Below are 15,725 nucleotides of genomic sequence, written 5' to 3'. Positions count from 1 at the left end.
TCCATAGCTATGTCCCCTTTCCCATAATCTGAATGACAATCTGACACCAAAGTTTCTATTGTCAGCTGTTCTTGAGAAGGGATAAGGGAACAAAAATTTCTTGAGGTTTCCAATTACAAATGTAATGATTTCTGCAGAACGGAAAGTAATATCTGTCTGTAATGCAGACAGGTTGAAACAGAAGATGTAGGAGAAGAATAATAGAAATGGGAGCGTGACACACACAGAGATGCTGCTGACATCTATCCCCCAACGGTCCCCTGTCATTATTTGCTGAAAAACTCAATTTACTTGTTTGGGGATGAAAACAGGGGGAAAGAAACACCCTGAAACCCAAAACCAAAGAACTGTGTGGCTGAAGAAGAGGATTGTTGTTCTTCCGTCCCATCATCTCCAAGGTTTTTGGAAAGCCAATCCCTTTCACACAGCTGGAGATCCTTGTATCTGACAACATATAACCCCTAAGGGCAGGTAGCAGCTGGCATTTTTTTTTTTTATCAGAACGTTGGTATTACTGGTTTTGTCAGCTCTTGGACCTGACTCCTGTCTCAGTCATGCTAGCGAAGTCAGGCGCTTGCTCTGCACCTTCTCTGGGACTGCCGCGGACAGACTGAGGTTCACTTTGGGCAGTCAGGTCATGCATCATTTTTCCCATTTCTCTGATTGCAGGAAACACTGCCCATGTCTGGAGGGCATACGATGAGTGTGGTAAGATTGGTGCCATGCAGAAGGTTGGAGATTCCTTGTTTGGTCACCTGTGGCTTTTTTGGGCTCCTGTTTTAAAACCTAACAAAATCAACAACCTTTTAATCTCTACTAATTTAGCTTTATCCTATTTATTTTCCTGATTCCTGAGGGTTTTTAGAACCGAGCCTTATAGGCTGTTTGACTTAACAGATGCCATTGTAGGTGATAAGCTGATGACTTGTAAGAACCATTAGTGCAACCAGCAGAGACACCAGGCACAGCATGGTTTTGACAGAGTGGTTTATGGAGTTATCTGCTTACAAACTGGTTTTTCCTGACCTAGTTTTAAGATTTGTTTTGAATCTGTGTGTTTTTGTTGTTTGGTGTATTTTTTTTTTCTCCACCCCTAAAATCTCCAGTGCTGATGTCTCGTCATGGAGGCGCTGTCCCCTCCTGCCGGTGCTGAAAGCGTCAGTGCTGTGCATGTGCCCGGGGACAAGGGCAACAGGAACCTTCCAGTTAACACAGTAAAGCATTCCCTGATCCATTTCTCAGATAAGAAACTTGAGATGAACTAAATACAGGGTCAGGTGTCCCGGAGCTGAGTGTCAGAGAACCCGGGGCACCTCACAGGGCTCATTGCCAGGAGATGTGGGCTCAGTCTTTGGGCGTTGCTTAGTATACTTCTCCTTCGAGTTTATTCCTGATTTGAAGACTTGTTTCCTGAAGTGTGAGGAATTACAGGCATTTTCATCCTTTTTCATTGTCTCACAGGGACCTGCTCTTTGCCTACCAGATCTGTCCTTACAGCCAGGTGGGATGGGCTAATCAAGCCAACACTACTGTTCTGCCAGCTAAGAAAGTTGTTTTCTGGACTTTGCTGCTTATTTAGTTTGAGAATTGCTCTGAACCAGGTTGAGAAAAACAAAAATAATCTGTATTTCTAGCAGGAAGTGTTGCTAGGATAATTACAGCTCTATGCATACATGGACCAGCCCCTTTCACTGCACATGCAACTTTCAAATGTCGGGAGTGACAGTTTCTTCAGGCTGTAGCCAAAAGACTGGGATGCACTTTCCCCTCACGTTTTAGTTAAGTGGAAAACAACAGCCTTCTCTGCACATAGCGTGGCACGAAGCTTGTCTTGCAGATAATACGAAAGCCAGGGTCTGGGGCCTGTCTCTGCTTGAGTGTTCCAAACGCTGAACTAAAAGATACATAAATCAATGCGAGAGCCCTAACAGTGACTGTGAGGTTGTATCCAGGCAGGTTGTGGGTACCAGAGCCCAGGAGTGGTGCAGAGGGGGTTTGGCAGCAAGGAAGGGGCTGCTCAGCCTCAGGGTTCACAGGAGAGCCTGATCTGTTTTTTCTGTTTAGACAAGGTCATGCACCATCTAAATTGGTTAAAATTCTGTTTACTGCAACTGAGGCAAGTGCAGCCTAAATACTCTGATCTCTAAGGATGGCATTTCAGCTCCAGCACATAGCCTTGGTTAAAATGCATAGAATTCTAGACTGGTAGGCTGCTGCTGGGAAAGAATTTGTTTCAGACTTTGTCCTGTACTGCTCTGAGCTCAGTGAAGCCACGTTGTGCAGTGCCAGAAAACCAGGGACGATTAATGGGAAGTGAAAGTGACTCAACCCTAGGGTCTGAGAAATTCTCCTCTAATACCAGTTTTCCACCTGAGCAGTGCCTTGACTGTAGTGGAATTACCCCTGATTCATTCATTTTTGTACGTAAAGTTCCTGGAAACAGACCAAACTGGGGCAGGTTTTGCACCTGACTTATCTTGCTGCTCACGTTTTAATTTTTCAATACCAAGTGTGACTTGGATGCCAATCTTATTTTCTCTCAAGTCCCAGAACACAGCTCCATGGAAATATGGTTTGGATTTGGGCTCCATCTCTGACAGTCAGACCTGTCTAACTTCAACATCCATCTTGAAGAAAGCATCAGCCTCAACAGCCGGTGTCACCAAGGAAAACAAATGAAATTTGAAGAATGTGTTAGGTTTAAGATCAGAGATGGAGACTGGAACATGAGAGGTTTACAAGCCCAGCTTGCTTCAATAGCTCAAGAGAGGAGACATCAATTCTTTTAAAGTGATTGCTGCCCTGGTAATGTTCCTTTAAGAAAGGCAAAGCACAGTGAGATACTGTAAAGTTTCATTCCCTCTGATGGGGTCTTTGCTGTGAGCGTTGTTATTCTGATCAGCTTTGACATCGTATAAAATATCACTTATTCTCCAAGTAATCCAAGAAGCTTTTCAGAATTCATGAGGTTTAAGTCCAAATAATTACATTTATTGATCTCAGCTATGTGAAGAAAATTTCCAATTTATTGCAGACCTGTTTGGTGTTAGACCTCAAATTAGGCCATGTCAGGAATTTCTCTTTTTCCATCTCTTTTTTTTTTTTTTTTTTGATGCTTTTGATGGGCATGAGGTTGTTCACCTGATAACAAACGCTGTCAAATCTGTTGCCACAGAACAGATAAACCGGCACACCTGGTGCCAGCAGCAAGCCCTGGATCAGGCTGATCCTGTATTGGTCCTCGGGTAAGAGGGAGAGCATCAGGTCCCATCATCTCTGGTGGTCTGCTCCACATCTCTCATCGTCTCAGGGCAGGAGGCTGGCTGCTAAGTGCTCTGATCTCTGGAGAATGAAATGGGGACAGCACTTCCTCCAGTACAGTGAGATTAAAGCCCAAGCACTTGGACATCCTCAAATGCTCCCTTTGCTCAGAGGCTGCCTGGTTGTGTTGCTGCTGGCTGTGCTAGAACTGAGGGGAATCACCAGCGTGGCTTAGTGGTGGCTGGAAGATCCATCCATGCTATGTCTCCGTCTAGATTAATTCCCAGAGGTACCACATCTTAATCTTTGCTGGTCTGGGGCATCTGTAAGGCACAAGAGGATTAAAGGTGTTTGCAGGTAGTCTTCATCCCCATTTGAACACTGGTAAGGGACCCCACAACCACGGTGAGGGTGAGCATATGTTGTCGCAGATCAGGCCTGGAGTGTACAGACACAGCTCTGGGTGTACATACACCTACTCTGGAAGAGATGAAGTCAGGCATCAACGTACTCACCTGGGCAACACAGTACTGTCAGGACCAAACTTTGGTTTTGGAGTCAACTACAACAAACCATCCCAGTGCCTGCTTGGGGCCCAGGAGGGATGGTGGTGTCTGTCTGGAGAATTCAGCTTCTGGACATACACATTTCTGCTTCTGAAGGTAGGACAACAGGTCCCTGACAGAGCAAAACACTTAATGTGACCTTTGCCTTGAGCATGGAAATGGTGTAGGTGCTTGAACCAAGCATGTTTCACAGAGTTAGCAAAATCTGTAGGCTTAGAAGTTCAGAAGCCAAAGCACATGCATGTAAAAGCCATGGCAAAAATCACAGGGATGTCTTAATACACACTGCATCATGTATTGGCTTTCTGTTGGGGGAAGCATGGATCTCACGTGCTGCTGCTTGCTGTTTCACTGGCTGCTGGGCTCTGCACCAAGCCCTTGGGCAGGCAGGCTCAGCTGGGGCTCCCTGTGCTGCAGACGCTGGTCTGGCCTGGAAGTGGCCACAGGGAGACTGTTCCAGTGGCTCAGGGCCATGCAGCTCCCTTCCCTTCTGCTGCGGCAGGGCAGTGTGGGCTGCGCTGGGGCTGGTGAGTGGACGGGGTGGCAGGAAGGGGATGTTTGTGCTGCAGGCCTCCTGAGGGACTGGAAGTTGTTGGAAACAGTTGAATAAATTATGCCTTTCCACAAATATGCCTTTAAATTTAGATCTCAGTTAAATAAGGCAGTCCTCGTGTTCTTTCAGGGCACATGTATTATTTAAAAAACATTTATAAAGGATTAATGTACTCCAGAGCCCCAGTGACACAAATCTCTGTCATTTCCAGTGCTAAAAGCCAGAACAGTCCATCTTATTCTAAGAAACCCTTTTAATCTGTGTGTTTATCTCCAAATCTGGCAGTAGGAAAAGTTAGACTCACAATCTTTTGTTTATCTACAGGAGTCCTTTGTTTATCCAGTAAACAGGGACAACACAAGAAGCGGCAATGCCATCTCTTCCCCTGCTCAGTCTATCCTTTCTGTTTTGCACATGGTTTATTGTATTTACAGAGAAGATCTCAAAGCTTCTCATAAATTTATGCTGACTTCTGCCTTCTTTGACCATGCAGGCTGGTTGCCTGTACCTCTGGTGTCATGGGTAATGATTTGTAATTTGGGAAGTGTGCCTTTTGCAAGGCATTTGTGTATCTGGAGTTGTCAGTAGCTAGAGGGCTCTTGCAGATGGAGCCATTGTTATTTTTATGTGGCAGATAGCTGTGCAACAAGAAGCAACAGCATGGTCTCCCTCCGTGACCCCATAGTGGGCTCCTGGTAGCCGCCCCTCTGTCCTGACAACTGTTGGGCAGTTTTGTAGTTTGTTTAGCTGGAGCAGGCAGTATTTCTGCATGCAGCTCAGTTTTTGCATCCTTAATCTGTGGAAGGGGTGACTGAAGTCAAGCGATGTGGGAGATAAGCTCTTGGGGAAGCAGCATCTCCTGTCGGGAGAGGAGCGGGAGGTTTGTGCGGGACCTTGAACATTGCTGCCCTTCTGGCACACTTGTGGAGGATGGACCTGTGTGAAAAGCACCATCTTCAGCTGTTCAGGGCCAGCAGCAACCTTGCTGGGCAGTGGGAGACAGGTGGAGATCAGCTACTCTCTCTAGTCCTCCCTGAGCCCCCCAGTGCAACCCCGTTTTGCCGCTGCAGGCATGCAGCTGGTTTTGGGGTGCACAAGGGCTCCCTCCCCTTGGGCTGACCTTGCTCTCTCTAACCAGTGGAGCTGCTTTGTTAGGCAGAGGCGGGGCATGGCAGGAGGGTCAGAAGGTTTTCCCATACAGCTGAGCAGAGAGGTGGGATGAGAGGGGGAGCAAGATGGGCTGTGCCTGTGGTCTCACCCCACAGAGAGAGGCTGTGGTGGGATGGGCAATAGCTCAGCCTTGCTGAGCCCTGGGGAGCCCCTTCCCGGGGGTGCCCACATCTGCACATGGGGAGGGTGTCAGCCCTTGAGGTGCTGGCTGGGGTCCATCCCAGCTGCCTGCACAACTCCATGTGCCAGGGGAGGTTGTGGGGCTGGGAGAGATTTCACCTCACCATCGGCACTGCAGAAGGCGGCTGGTCATTAACAATCAAGGGTTTGCAGGCACCTGAGATCTTTGCAAATCATTGTTGTGCATTACTCCTCTCCTGCCCTTTCCTTTCTCTGTGTGCCTTCCCCCAGCCTTTGATTCAATAAATCAAAGCTTAGTGCCAAATCTTGTTAAATTCCAACTTCCCTGTTATTCCCTTTCTGCCCTTTGGGAGATGAAAGTTTGGAAATGTGTATAATAATGAGGGTTGTGAGATGTGAATAAAAGACATGAGAAATGTAAACTAGGAGGGTGATCAAAGATGATGTATTAGCTCTGAGGAGGAACTATATTGTTGCTAATAGGGTGGCCAAACCAACACAGAATGACAGAAAAAAGTCCCTACTCTGGTACTGATGATAATATTTCAGTGTGTGTTGGGAGGAAGCTGAGAGAGTCTTATGGAGAGGGACCTGTGATATGTGCACTTGTCCTTGGTGGCAGAGGTGAATAATCTCAGCTCTTGAGGCAGCTGAAGGGCTAAAAATCTGGAGTTGGTGAAAAATATCCAGTTATACTTTCATGGAAGATAATAGGAAGTATTCCTATTCCTTTTGTATTTTTTTTATTTAATAAAGAGGAAATAACATTCATTATTTTGACATTATCTTTTATTGTTTAACTACCATCTTTAAAAATTGACAAGATAACAAGTTTCTAGTGCTTTTTGACTTTCCCTTCTCCTGTCCACCTGCTCTTTTCAATTTCATCATCCTATTTATTTCCTCAGTAGCGAGAAGGGAAAATAATAGAGGAGTGAACCCAACCCTCCATTAAGCTCTAAACCAGACATGATGAAAAAAATGTGTATATTTTTAATTTAGTTTTTAAACATGAAAACATCCAAAAGGGGAAAAAAAAGACGTCAATTTCCATTTCCGTCTTTTTCTAACAACTTTTTCTAAAAAATACCTTTCTGATTTTGCAGGTCAAAGAATGCTGTGTCCTTCACCGTCTCCGCTGGTGCCATGCTGCCTAGCTTTTGTCTTTCTTGCAGCTGTCTTCTACATTTTTGTCTGCTTTGATCCTCACGTCTGGTGCACAGCCTTGGACACCAAGCACCAGCCCAGCCCTCACTGGGTTGGGCTAACACAGAGAGATTTCATCATGATTTTTTCAGATGACACTGAGTAAGGGTTGCCAAAATGAAAACAGATTCATCTCGAGCATGCATTTCACGGTGTCCTGAAATACATGCTTCTAACTTATCGGTTATTCCCTGTCTGATGTCTCAGCATTTGCTTTCTTTTTACCTAGTTTCATTATTTATTGAAGACTTTATTGAATTGTTGATTTCAGACCATTTCTCCAATTTATTGAGATTATTTTGAATTCAGGTCCTGTTCTAGAAATGTGGTCTTAAATCGGAATGATCTGCAGGTTTTCTAATGCACATTCTCTTTTGTTGTTCAAATTACTGATGAAAAACTGGGAGAGATCCAGGACTGGGACAGATTCTTTTGGGATCCAGATAAAATCTCAGACTGGTAGTTAATCACTGACACTTTGTTCTTGTTTAGTGGTTTTTTTTTTAATCTACCTAGTTGCACTGACAAGCAATTTGATGTAGGCCAGCAACTCCCACACCATCAACTGTGAATTGTTGATGAACTCCAAAGCCATAGCACATGGCTTGCAGTCAATCCAAGGGAGCGTTTTTCCTTATGTTTTCCTATTAAAAGCTTGATGGTAAGGCCAGACTGTGTTTGCAAGGCAATTTATGGCCAGTGATGCTGAAGGGCCCAAAAAGCTAAAATACTGCCATGCCAGACTACTTCCTTGGTTTGCTGATGGCCATGTGGGACAATATTGACAGCTTTGCTAAAACATATATTACAACTACTTCTTCCTTACCCACAAAGCTAGTTACCTTGTCAAAGAGGAAAATTAGTTTTCTCTGGAATGAACAACTGATTTGATGTCCTTTTCATTGAAATGAACAACTGAAATGATTTTTGACTTGATAAATTCATTATGCTGAGCTGTTTTTTATCAACTGGTTTTCCTTTGGGGTTTTATATATTGATCAGGTAATAGTGTGTGCTAGTGTTTTTCCAGGGAGACTGACTAGTCTACATTTTTTTCATGTTCTCCTTTTCCCATATGTTAAATGAAGGTATTGGATTTGCCCCTCCTGTGTGTCCTGGGATCTCTCCCATATCATGAATTTCAGGGGTGATTTCTGAACAGATCAGAGATTTCTACAGCTGGTACCTTCAATGTTTGAGGATGGATTTCAGAAAGCACTGATAATTTGACCACATCTCATTTATCTCAAGAATTTTTTCTTTCTGTCTTGCATTTCTGTCCCCTTGTTCAAATTAATTTTTGAAGTATGTTATGAAGTCTGAAGCAGAGATGGATTAGGCTACTACATCCTTCTCTGTTAAGCCATTGTTTCCCCTTTTTCCATTAAATAATAGCCTGTATGTTCTTCTTTTCTGCCTCTGCTGATACCCTAGCACTTTTACTTGCGGCTTCATGCCCGTTACTAATTGTAATTAATTTTGTGCTTTAGCATTTCTGATTTTTATGCTTTTCTTTTATGCTGGTCCTTAGCTTTGTGGTTAAGTTTTCACTTTTTCTGTAATTTCTTTTTGATTTTCAGGTCCCTAAAGAGCACTTGACACAGCTATAATGGTCTCTTGTTCTGCTTCCTATCTTTCTATCACAATAGGATAGGTTGCCATTGTGCTTTAACATGCTCTGTCTCAGTAACTGCCAATTTTTTTGCTCTCCTCTGCTTAAATTCCCTTCTCAGGAGACCTTATCTGCCATGTTGCTGAGTTTGTTGAGTCTGGGAGGGAAAATCTGCATTTTCCTTGAGCTCCTGCTAATTCTGCCTGTCTTTTTAAAGAACAGAGAGTGCCAGCATGTTCAGAATGATTGCACCCAAATGACTTCCCAGCTGAGATTTTTAACTAGTAGCTACCTACTGATTGCAATCAAGCCTAGAAAAGTGGCTCCACCAACATCTTCCTTCACTGTTTGAAACCAATCCCCCCAACTTTTGAACACCCTGGCATATTGTCTGTCCCTGCTCTACTCCTTTTATAATTTTTCTAATGCCAGATTAATATTGTTGCCCGCTGCCAGCCACAGTTCTGTCCTCTTGCTGCCTTTCTTAATTTATAAACACAAAACAAGCCAAGCTTCAGCTTCTCCTTGGTGAGATGAGGGGCAGTAGCATTTCCTCTTGATCTCAGCCTTAGTCTCAATGTTGTTTCACTAAAGGAATTTCATTTTATTTTACTTCAGAGTCATGTTATGTGCAATCCTCCAACCGTTTTCATTCTGCCAGTCTTTTCCTAGGCAAACTGTACTTTTCTACCCCAACATTCCGGCAGTACCCCATCATCAGTGACCTGGGGTGTGGCTACCTATTAGGAGCTCCTGTTCTTCCTTGCTATGGCTTATGCTCCCTGAGTGCATACAGGCAGCTCTCCTGCCCCCACAGGCTGCCCTTGCGCCTCCCTCACCTGACATTTCATTCCTTCCATGCAGCAGGTCCTACCCCTTTTCCTCACTGGTAGGTTTTGATTCCGTGTCTTACCGACTCGGTGAAAAGCCACCGGCACCCAGAGATGGGCGGGCAAGCGTGCACCCTTCCTGCACCCACCTGCATGGTCCTGGGAGCAAAAGCAATAGCTAAAGGACAGCATATGAGTCAAAACTGTTAACTGTTTTTCACACACGCTATAAAAAAATCCCCAGCATTTTAGTGTCTGCCATGAAATTTATTGTTTTCCAATAAATTGAAAAGGCTTTGGTTACAAAGCAACCACTTTTTTTATTTTTCCTTCTCTTCTGGATATTGTCCAGTAGTAGTTGTTTCTGGGGTTTTTTGTTTTTGTTTTTACAAAAACATTCTTAAAACATAGAGGGAAGGACACTTTTCTGAACAAATGTCTATTTTTCTATAAAATGGCTTTTATGGAAAGTACTTAGCTGGCACTATGATTTAGTGATTTTCCTCTGCTAAGTGCAACTTATCCCTCTTTTTTTCCTTTATCTTTTCTTCCCAGCTTCCCCAGAAGGTGCTGGAAATCCATCCTACAGATCCTGTGATGCTATCATTTGCATTTACAAAAAGTCAGGTAAATATATTTGCCCTTTTCATTCTCAGTTTAATTTCATCCCTGCTTGTATTAATATGAGTAGTTCTCTTTATCTGGGGGTGGGAGAAAGGAACTAAGAAAAGAAATAGAAATTCATACAAAAAAACCCTGCTTAGCTGGGGCATTACCTTGTCCTCTCCTTGTCTCTTGTGTTCATGGTGTGTATCCAGGAGAGATATAAGCAGAGTAGGGGAAACCCACTGTGTTCCCAGCTGAAAAGTGGGAAGGAAGAGAAAGAAGTGAGGTGATGAAAAAGATGGAAAGACTCTAAAATGAGGGCAAGGGAGAGGAAAAGAGTATACAAAGTGAAAAGAAAGGGTTTAGAGAGAGATAGGATGGGGACAATAAAATCAGGCGTCAACAGGACCCCCACATACAGAGGGAATGACCTTGGCAAGCAGGCTGGGGAAAGACGGGGAAAGACACCGGAGGAAACACAGTATCCTGCCTTGTGTACGTGCCTCTGGATAACTTAACTCCTTGAGCTTATTCAGGCAAGAAAGAGACAAGCCCATGGTGTGTTGTGGTGGATTGATGACATGGCACCAGCTGGGCACTGGACATAATTCTGTGGCTGTCTGCTGGGCAGTGGAGGCACTCCAACCATTTGTGTGGGCTGCTTATCTCCATTTTCAGAGCCTATTCCTGCATGCCCTGAGTTTGCTGCCCATCTTGCTTTGCTCTGACCCCATCTGCCAGCTGTTACCTGACTGCACCCCTGCCCCAAATCTGACACAGCTGGGTTCCTCTGATCAGTCTCCGGTGGGGATAGCCCTGATGATCGGACCTCCCTTTGCCAGGCTTCATCATGGCATTCCCCACAGGAGCCACCCTGCATGCCAGACACTCTGTGGATGGGGTGGCATGGCTGCAGCCTGGGAGCAGGCTCCTGGGGCTTGCCCTAGCTCAGGCAGAAGCAGCCTGAGTTGCTAAGGCTCCTGGTTGGGTCTCCAGCATTTTGGCTGAGGGGCTGCCTGTGAAACGAGCAGAATGCTCATCTGCAGTTGCAATATTAATGATAACTGCAGGAAGCGTGGACTCTCCCTGGCTCCTTTCCTAGCCTGAAAGTGCATGGAGAATTCAAGGCAGCTGAGCTGGCACTGCAAGTGTTCCAGTGCTGCCATGCTACTGTCCTGACTGGGACCAGGGAACACAGATTTGACAATGAAAGCACTTATTATTTTTCATTTTTATCCCAGGTGTAACTTCTTCACAAATTAGTAAAGTCTCTTTTTGGGGCCTGGTAGTTAGCTCTGATCTGGTCAATGTCAGCTTGCCATTGTCTCTGCCAGTGACACTTCCTTGATGCCTCTGAGAGATACCGCCATGGGGTCACCTCCCTGCCGAGCAGCCTGCGCAGAGCTGTGTGCTTTCTCAGTCTGAAAATTAAATGTTTGAATGCTGGTAGCTGTTTTGCTGGCAGTTTCTGTTAATGATGAGGAATTACCTATTATGCCAGTGTTGGGTGGCTTTGACAATTCCATTACATATTACTAATAGTGCTATTAATGTATGGCAGCTTATCCTTGTCATTTGTGTGTGTGTGTACGCATACGTGTGTGTGTGTGGGTGGATGCCTGGGGGAGAGGCAGGGATGGAGACAACAAATCTGTTGGCAGAATGCAGCAGCCATTGCTGTCACCTCTCCTTTCCTCCTGTGGGGAAACCACACCAACTGTGGAGGCTACTCTGGTGAGGGAAGAGCTGGCTCTGCCTCTACTGGGAGCAGAAGCAGGAGGGAAGTTGACTGATGGGAAAGATGCTGATGTCTGGTGCTGTGGCATCCTCCACTGCTGCGCAGTCTGTGACTTGGGAAACTGATTCCTGGCCCCTCCTATGGTTCATCCTCCTTCAATTCTGCTCCCCTCCCTTCTCTTTTGGTTTTACAGTGTAGCTTGCAGCCAAACAATTCAGTTTCTGCAACCTGAGGATGTGTTAGACCTCCTCCCAGGCACAGTCTAAAGCAGTGATGCAGGGCTGACCATATCATGGAGGAACTGCTTTGTTTTCCCGTGTCCTCAGCAGCAATTTAGCTCATAGGATTAGAAAAATGAAACAAAATTCTTGTGGTGCTATCATAATGTAAAAGACATTGATATGACGTGCGTGCAACTAGTGCAAAATTGATCCCTATTTCAAGATTCCCTGGAGATCATACGCACGCAGCCGTGAGAGGAAGGGGCACATGGGATTAGGAGGATGGCAAGCCAGAACAATTGAGTTTTGTGTCAGTTCCCACAGGGAATGTGGAGACATAACTAATCTCCTCCCAGGTGCCCAATGGTCAGGGGCGGGTGACCTCCTGCAGCCCAGTGGCATGGGGCTGCTCCTGCCCAGCACACGAGTGAGATATCACCAGTGCTGAAAAGCAGAGGGGGTGGCTGCTTTGGCTCTGTTTATCTAAGGCAGGGGGGAAGCTTGCAGCAGCCCTGACTCTAAGCCCTCTGCCAGGCTGGAATCTCTAAAGTCCTGCTGAGACAAGCATTAGAAGTGTGTGTCCACCTTTCTCACCCCTCCAATATCTTTAGAGTCTAATGTAATTAGACAGCAAGCGGGAGAAAAGGTGGAACATTTCTGCAGTCCCCAGAGCACTTTGTTTATATAGACCCCATTCTTTTCCTCTGTATCTGCCTAATTTGCAAGATGTTTAAGAGCAAAGTGTTCTCCCACACAGTGCTTCGCCCAATACTGAGCAGCACCAGGGTATGGCAGTCCTGACTAGCCACCCCAGGGGTTTCTATGCTGCAGTATGAACCCTAATGGCAATGCAGATCTGGGAGCAGGACTCCTCTGCAGTGCAGTATCAGCAGCTTTTGTATGACACAGATGCTATCTCGGGCTGCCCTCTCGGCTCCAGCACTTGCTGGGGTCATCGCAGTCCTACCGAGGCCAAGGACACAGCCCTCGCTTGATCTCCTGGTCTTTGCATCCCTCTTACAAGGAACAGTCTCCTGCTGTCTTGCACAGTGTAGGTGTAAACGTGCCAGGCCACTTAGCTCTAGCCTGGCCTTTTCTCTTAATATTGGTGGGCCAGAATAGGATGGGAATTTAAATCTTTGGTGGTGTATTTTTTTTTTTCCCCCCAAGATTTGTTTCAGCAATTTATGGGAAGAAGCTTATGAAGTTTCTGAAAAAAATACCTTCCTCTCTTGTTTTTTCCTTCCCAGTGTTTTGATCTTAAACCATCTGCAGAAGAAATATGTTTAGAAATAGCTTGTGCATCAGAGCAGGTGAATTTTTCTGTGTCTTGAAAAATGGAACAATACTTTCCTACAGCTATTGGTTGTCATTCCACATCTGTACTGTCCTCCTAACTTCAAATCAATTTGTGCTTTACCAAGCTTTTTGATGTCATCTCATGACAGAATGCTAACATTTCCCCTTAAAGGCTATTTATCTCTGTCTCTTCGTAAGGTCATTGAAAATCACTGTACTCTGCCCCCCCCAAAGTAATCCATCTAGTGAAGGAAATGATGAGGTAGTATTATGTCTGGCAGTCTCTTTAAACAAGTCCTCAGAAACATCAAGAAAAACCTGATAGGCTTGGGCAGGGAGGGGGGAATGGAGTATGTTGCAAGAGTCAAGTTTGAAAGCAATCAAGGAAAAGCTCGGAGTTTATATTCTGGAAATGTCCTCTCTTCCTGAATCTATTTACAGGTATTCTCTGCTATTACTGAGGGGGGAAAAATTAATAATAACCCAAGCAGGCTCCCAGGTGGTGGCTGACCATGAGTCTGAATTGGAAGGATAATTTATCTCCTCGGCCACTTTGAAGCCTTTTAGCCTGGGGGAGATCCCTTGTCTAATGAAACTAATTGAATGCATCTGCAGTCTGGGTACTTCATCTGAATTTCAGTTTTTTACCTTACTTAAAAGTCCCCAGGTACCCACTCGCCTCCCAGACGCCCAGTGCCGAGACAGCATGCGTCACGCTGCACTGCTCAGCCTCACGCAGGACAGAATCTTGAGTACAGAACAGCCTCCTGCTGACTCTACCACTGTCTGTCTACGCCATCACTAAGCTGCACGCACTGCATGCACTCAGATGATCAAATGCAGTTAGAAATAGTTACGGGAGAAATTGTCACAGGCTATTTTTAAGTGCAGAGCGGTAATGTCACAGAAAACTTCTGAACAGCGGATTGCCGGAAGTTAGGAGAGTATAAGTGGGAAAGGATTGTTCTATTTTCATCCTCCTCTTATGCCGTTCACCTCGGTGTTAGTTATTGACGGTTATTAGAGACAAGACACTGGAACAGTTCCAACTTTGGCCTGACTTAGAATAGCCATTTCTGCACCTGCTGCTGGCTCAGGAAGCTGTTGGTGGAAATGATATATCAAACAAATCTCTGATGCCCAATTAAAGTATCCTATGCTCCTTTCCCAAAGTAACTTACAACTTGCAGATCAATCAGACGCTGAGAAAATGAGAAATGAAGCTGTAGGTTTCCATGTGGTCATGTCTGCTTGTGTCAAAGCAAGGTGCTGCATCGCTGTGAGAACCTAAGCAAGTTAAAATTGGCCTAAGCAGGATAAACTTGATTAGGTGTCCCCGGGAGCAAGGTGGTCCGAATGCTGAAGAAATCAGTACAGCGAGCAGTCCCACTTTCGTGTAGGTCTGACGAGGAGTGATGCAGCATTTAACTGACCAAGGGGAAATGGGTAAAATTGATGAGAGGCAGTGTAAGTTACTGTGGATGGCTAGATGCTGTAAATGGGATGGATGGTGTTATTTCTATCTTTTTTTTTTTTCCTGCTACAAGTCCACAAGAATGCCACAGTCATTTGGACATGCTTACATTTGTTTTCTGTTCATTTTTTTATGCAACCTTCTTTTTCTTTCCCCAGCCAAGCTGCATTCAATTTCTACGTTTTTCCTTTGGAGCGGATTATCTGATTTTATACTGATTTAGTTGTACATGGCTCTGAGATCACATAAAATGCCAGCACTATGAGAGTGGTTTGCGTAGGCATGAATGCTGTATTATGTGGATAGCCAGCAGCCTGGCTTTAACTTGAATAGATGCAGATTTGTTATGTATAGTTGCGTGCTTATTTGCTGGATACTTATGCCCTCTCAGCTTTGGGAGCTTCCAGGAGGCAGTTGTGTTTGCATGACAATCTTGTTCCCAGGGAAGAATAAAGTGGTTGTGCAGAAGTGCTGGCCCTTAGGCTTTCAGATGAGGGAGGTTTTTCTCTCCTCATGAAATCAGTACTGGGAAAGCCAAACTGATTCTTTTTTTGGTGATAATTTATTTATTTCCTTTTTTAAAGGGACCTTTAACTGGCATGCTCCTCTCCACTGGTGAAAAACACAATGACGTGGATAGCAGGCTTCTGTTAACTTCAGTGGGTGTCTGCTGCACTTTGATGCAATGAGGTGGCTAGGTGAGTACCTGAGCCTGCACATGTCCTCCTTCTGAGCCTTGAAGAAACACACTCTTACCTTGCTTGCTGTAGGAGGTACTATGCTGTTCTGCTGTCCCTCAGCTGTTCTGTAGAGATATGTGACCCCATTCATGCACAGTAATTTAGAAATCCCCTTCCCCTGTGTCATTTCTTTGCCTTGATGTCAGAGAGCGAGCTGTGTCTTGGTCCTGTAGAGAGACCAGACACAAAGAGACCCTCAGGATCCTTTGAAAGAGCATTGCCACAGCAGGGTTTGGCAAGCAAGAGGTGGTCTTGAATGTGATGTGTGCAAAGAAATCTCCCTGATGGGGAGATTACAAATATTTCTT

The sequence above is a fragment of the Eurypyga helias genome, unplaced genomic scaffold (assembly GCF_000690775.1).
Source record: "Eurypyga helias isolate BGI_N326 unplaced genomic scaffold, ASM69077v1 scaffold19928, whole genome shotgun sequence".
Lineage (NCBI taxonomy): Eukaryota > Metazoa > Chordata > Aves > Eurypygiformes > Eurypygidae > Eurypyga > Eurypyga helias.
The sequence above is the reverse complement of the archived record's forward strand: the minus strand, read 5'-3'. Positions refer to the sequence as shown.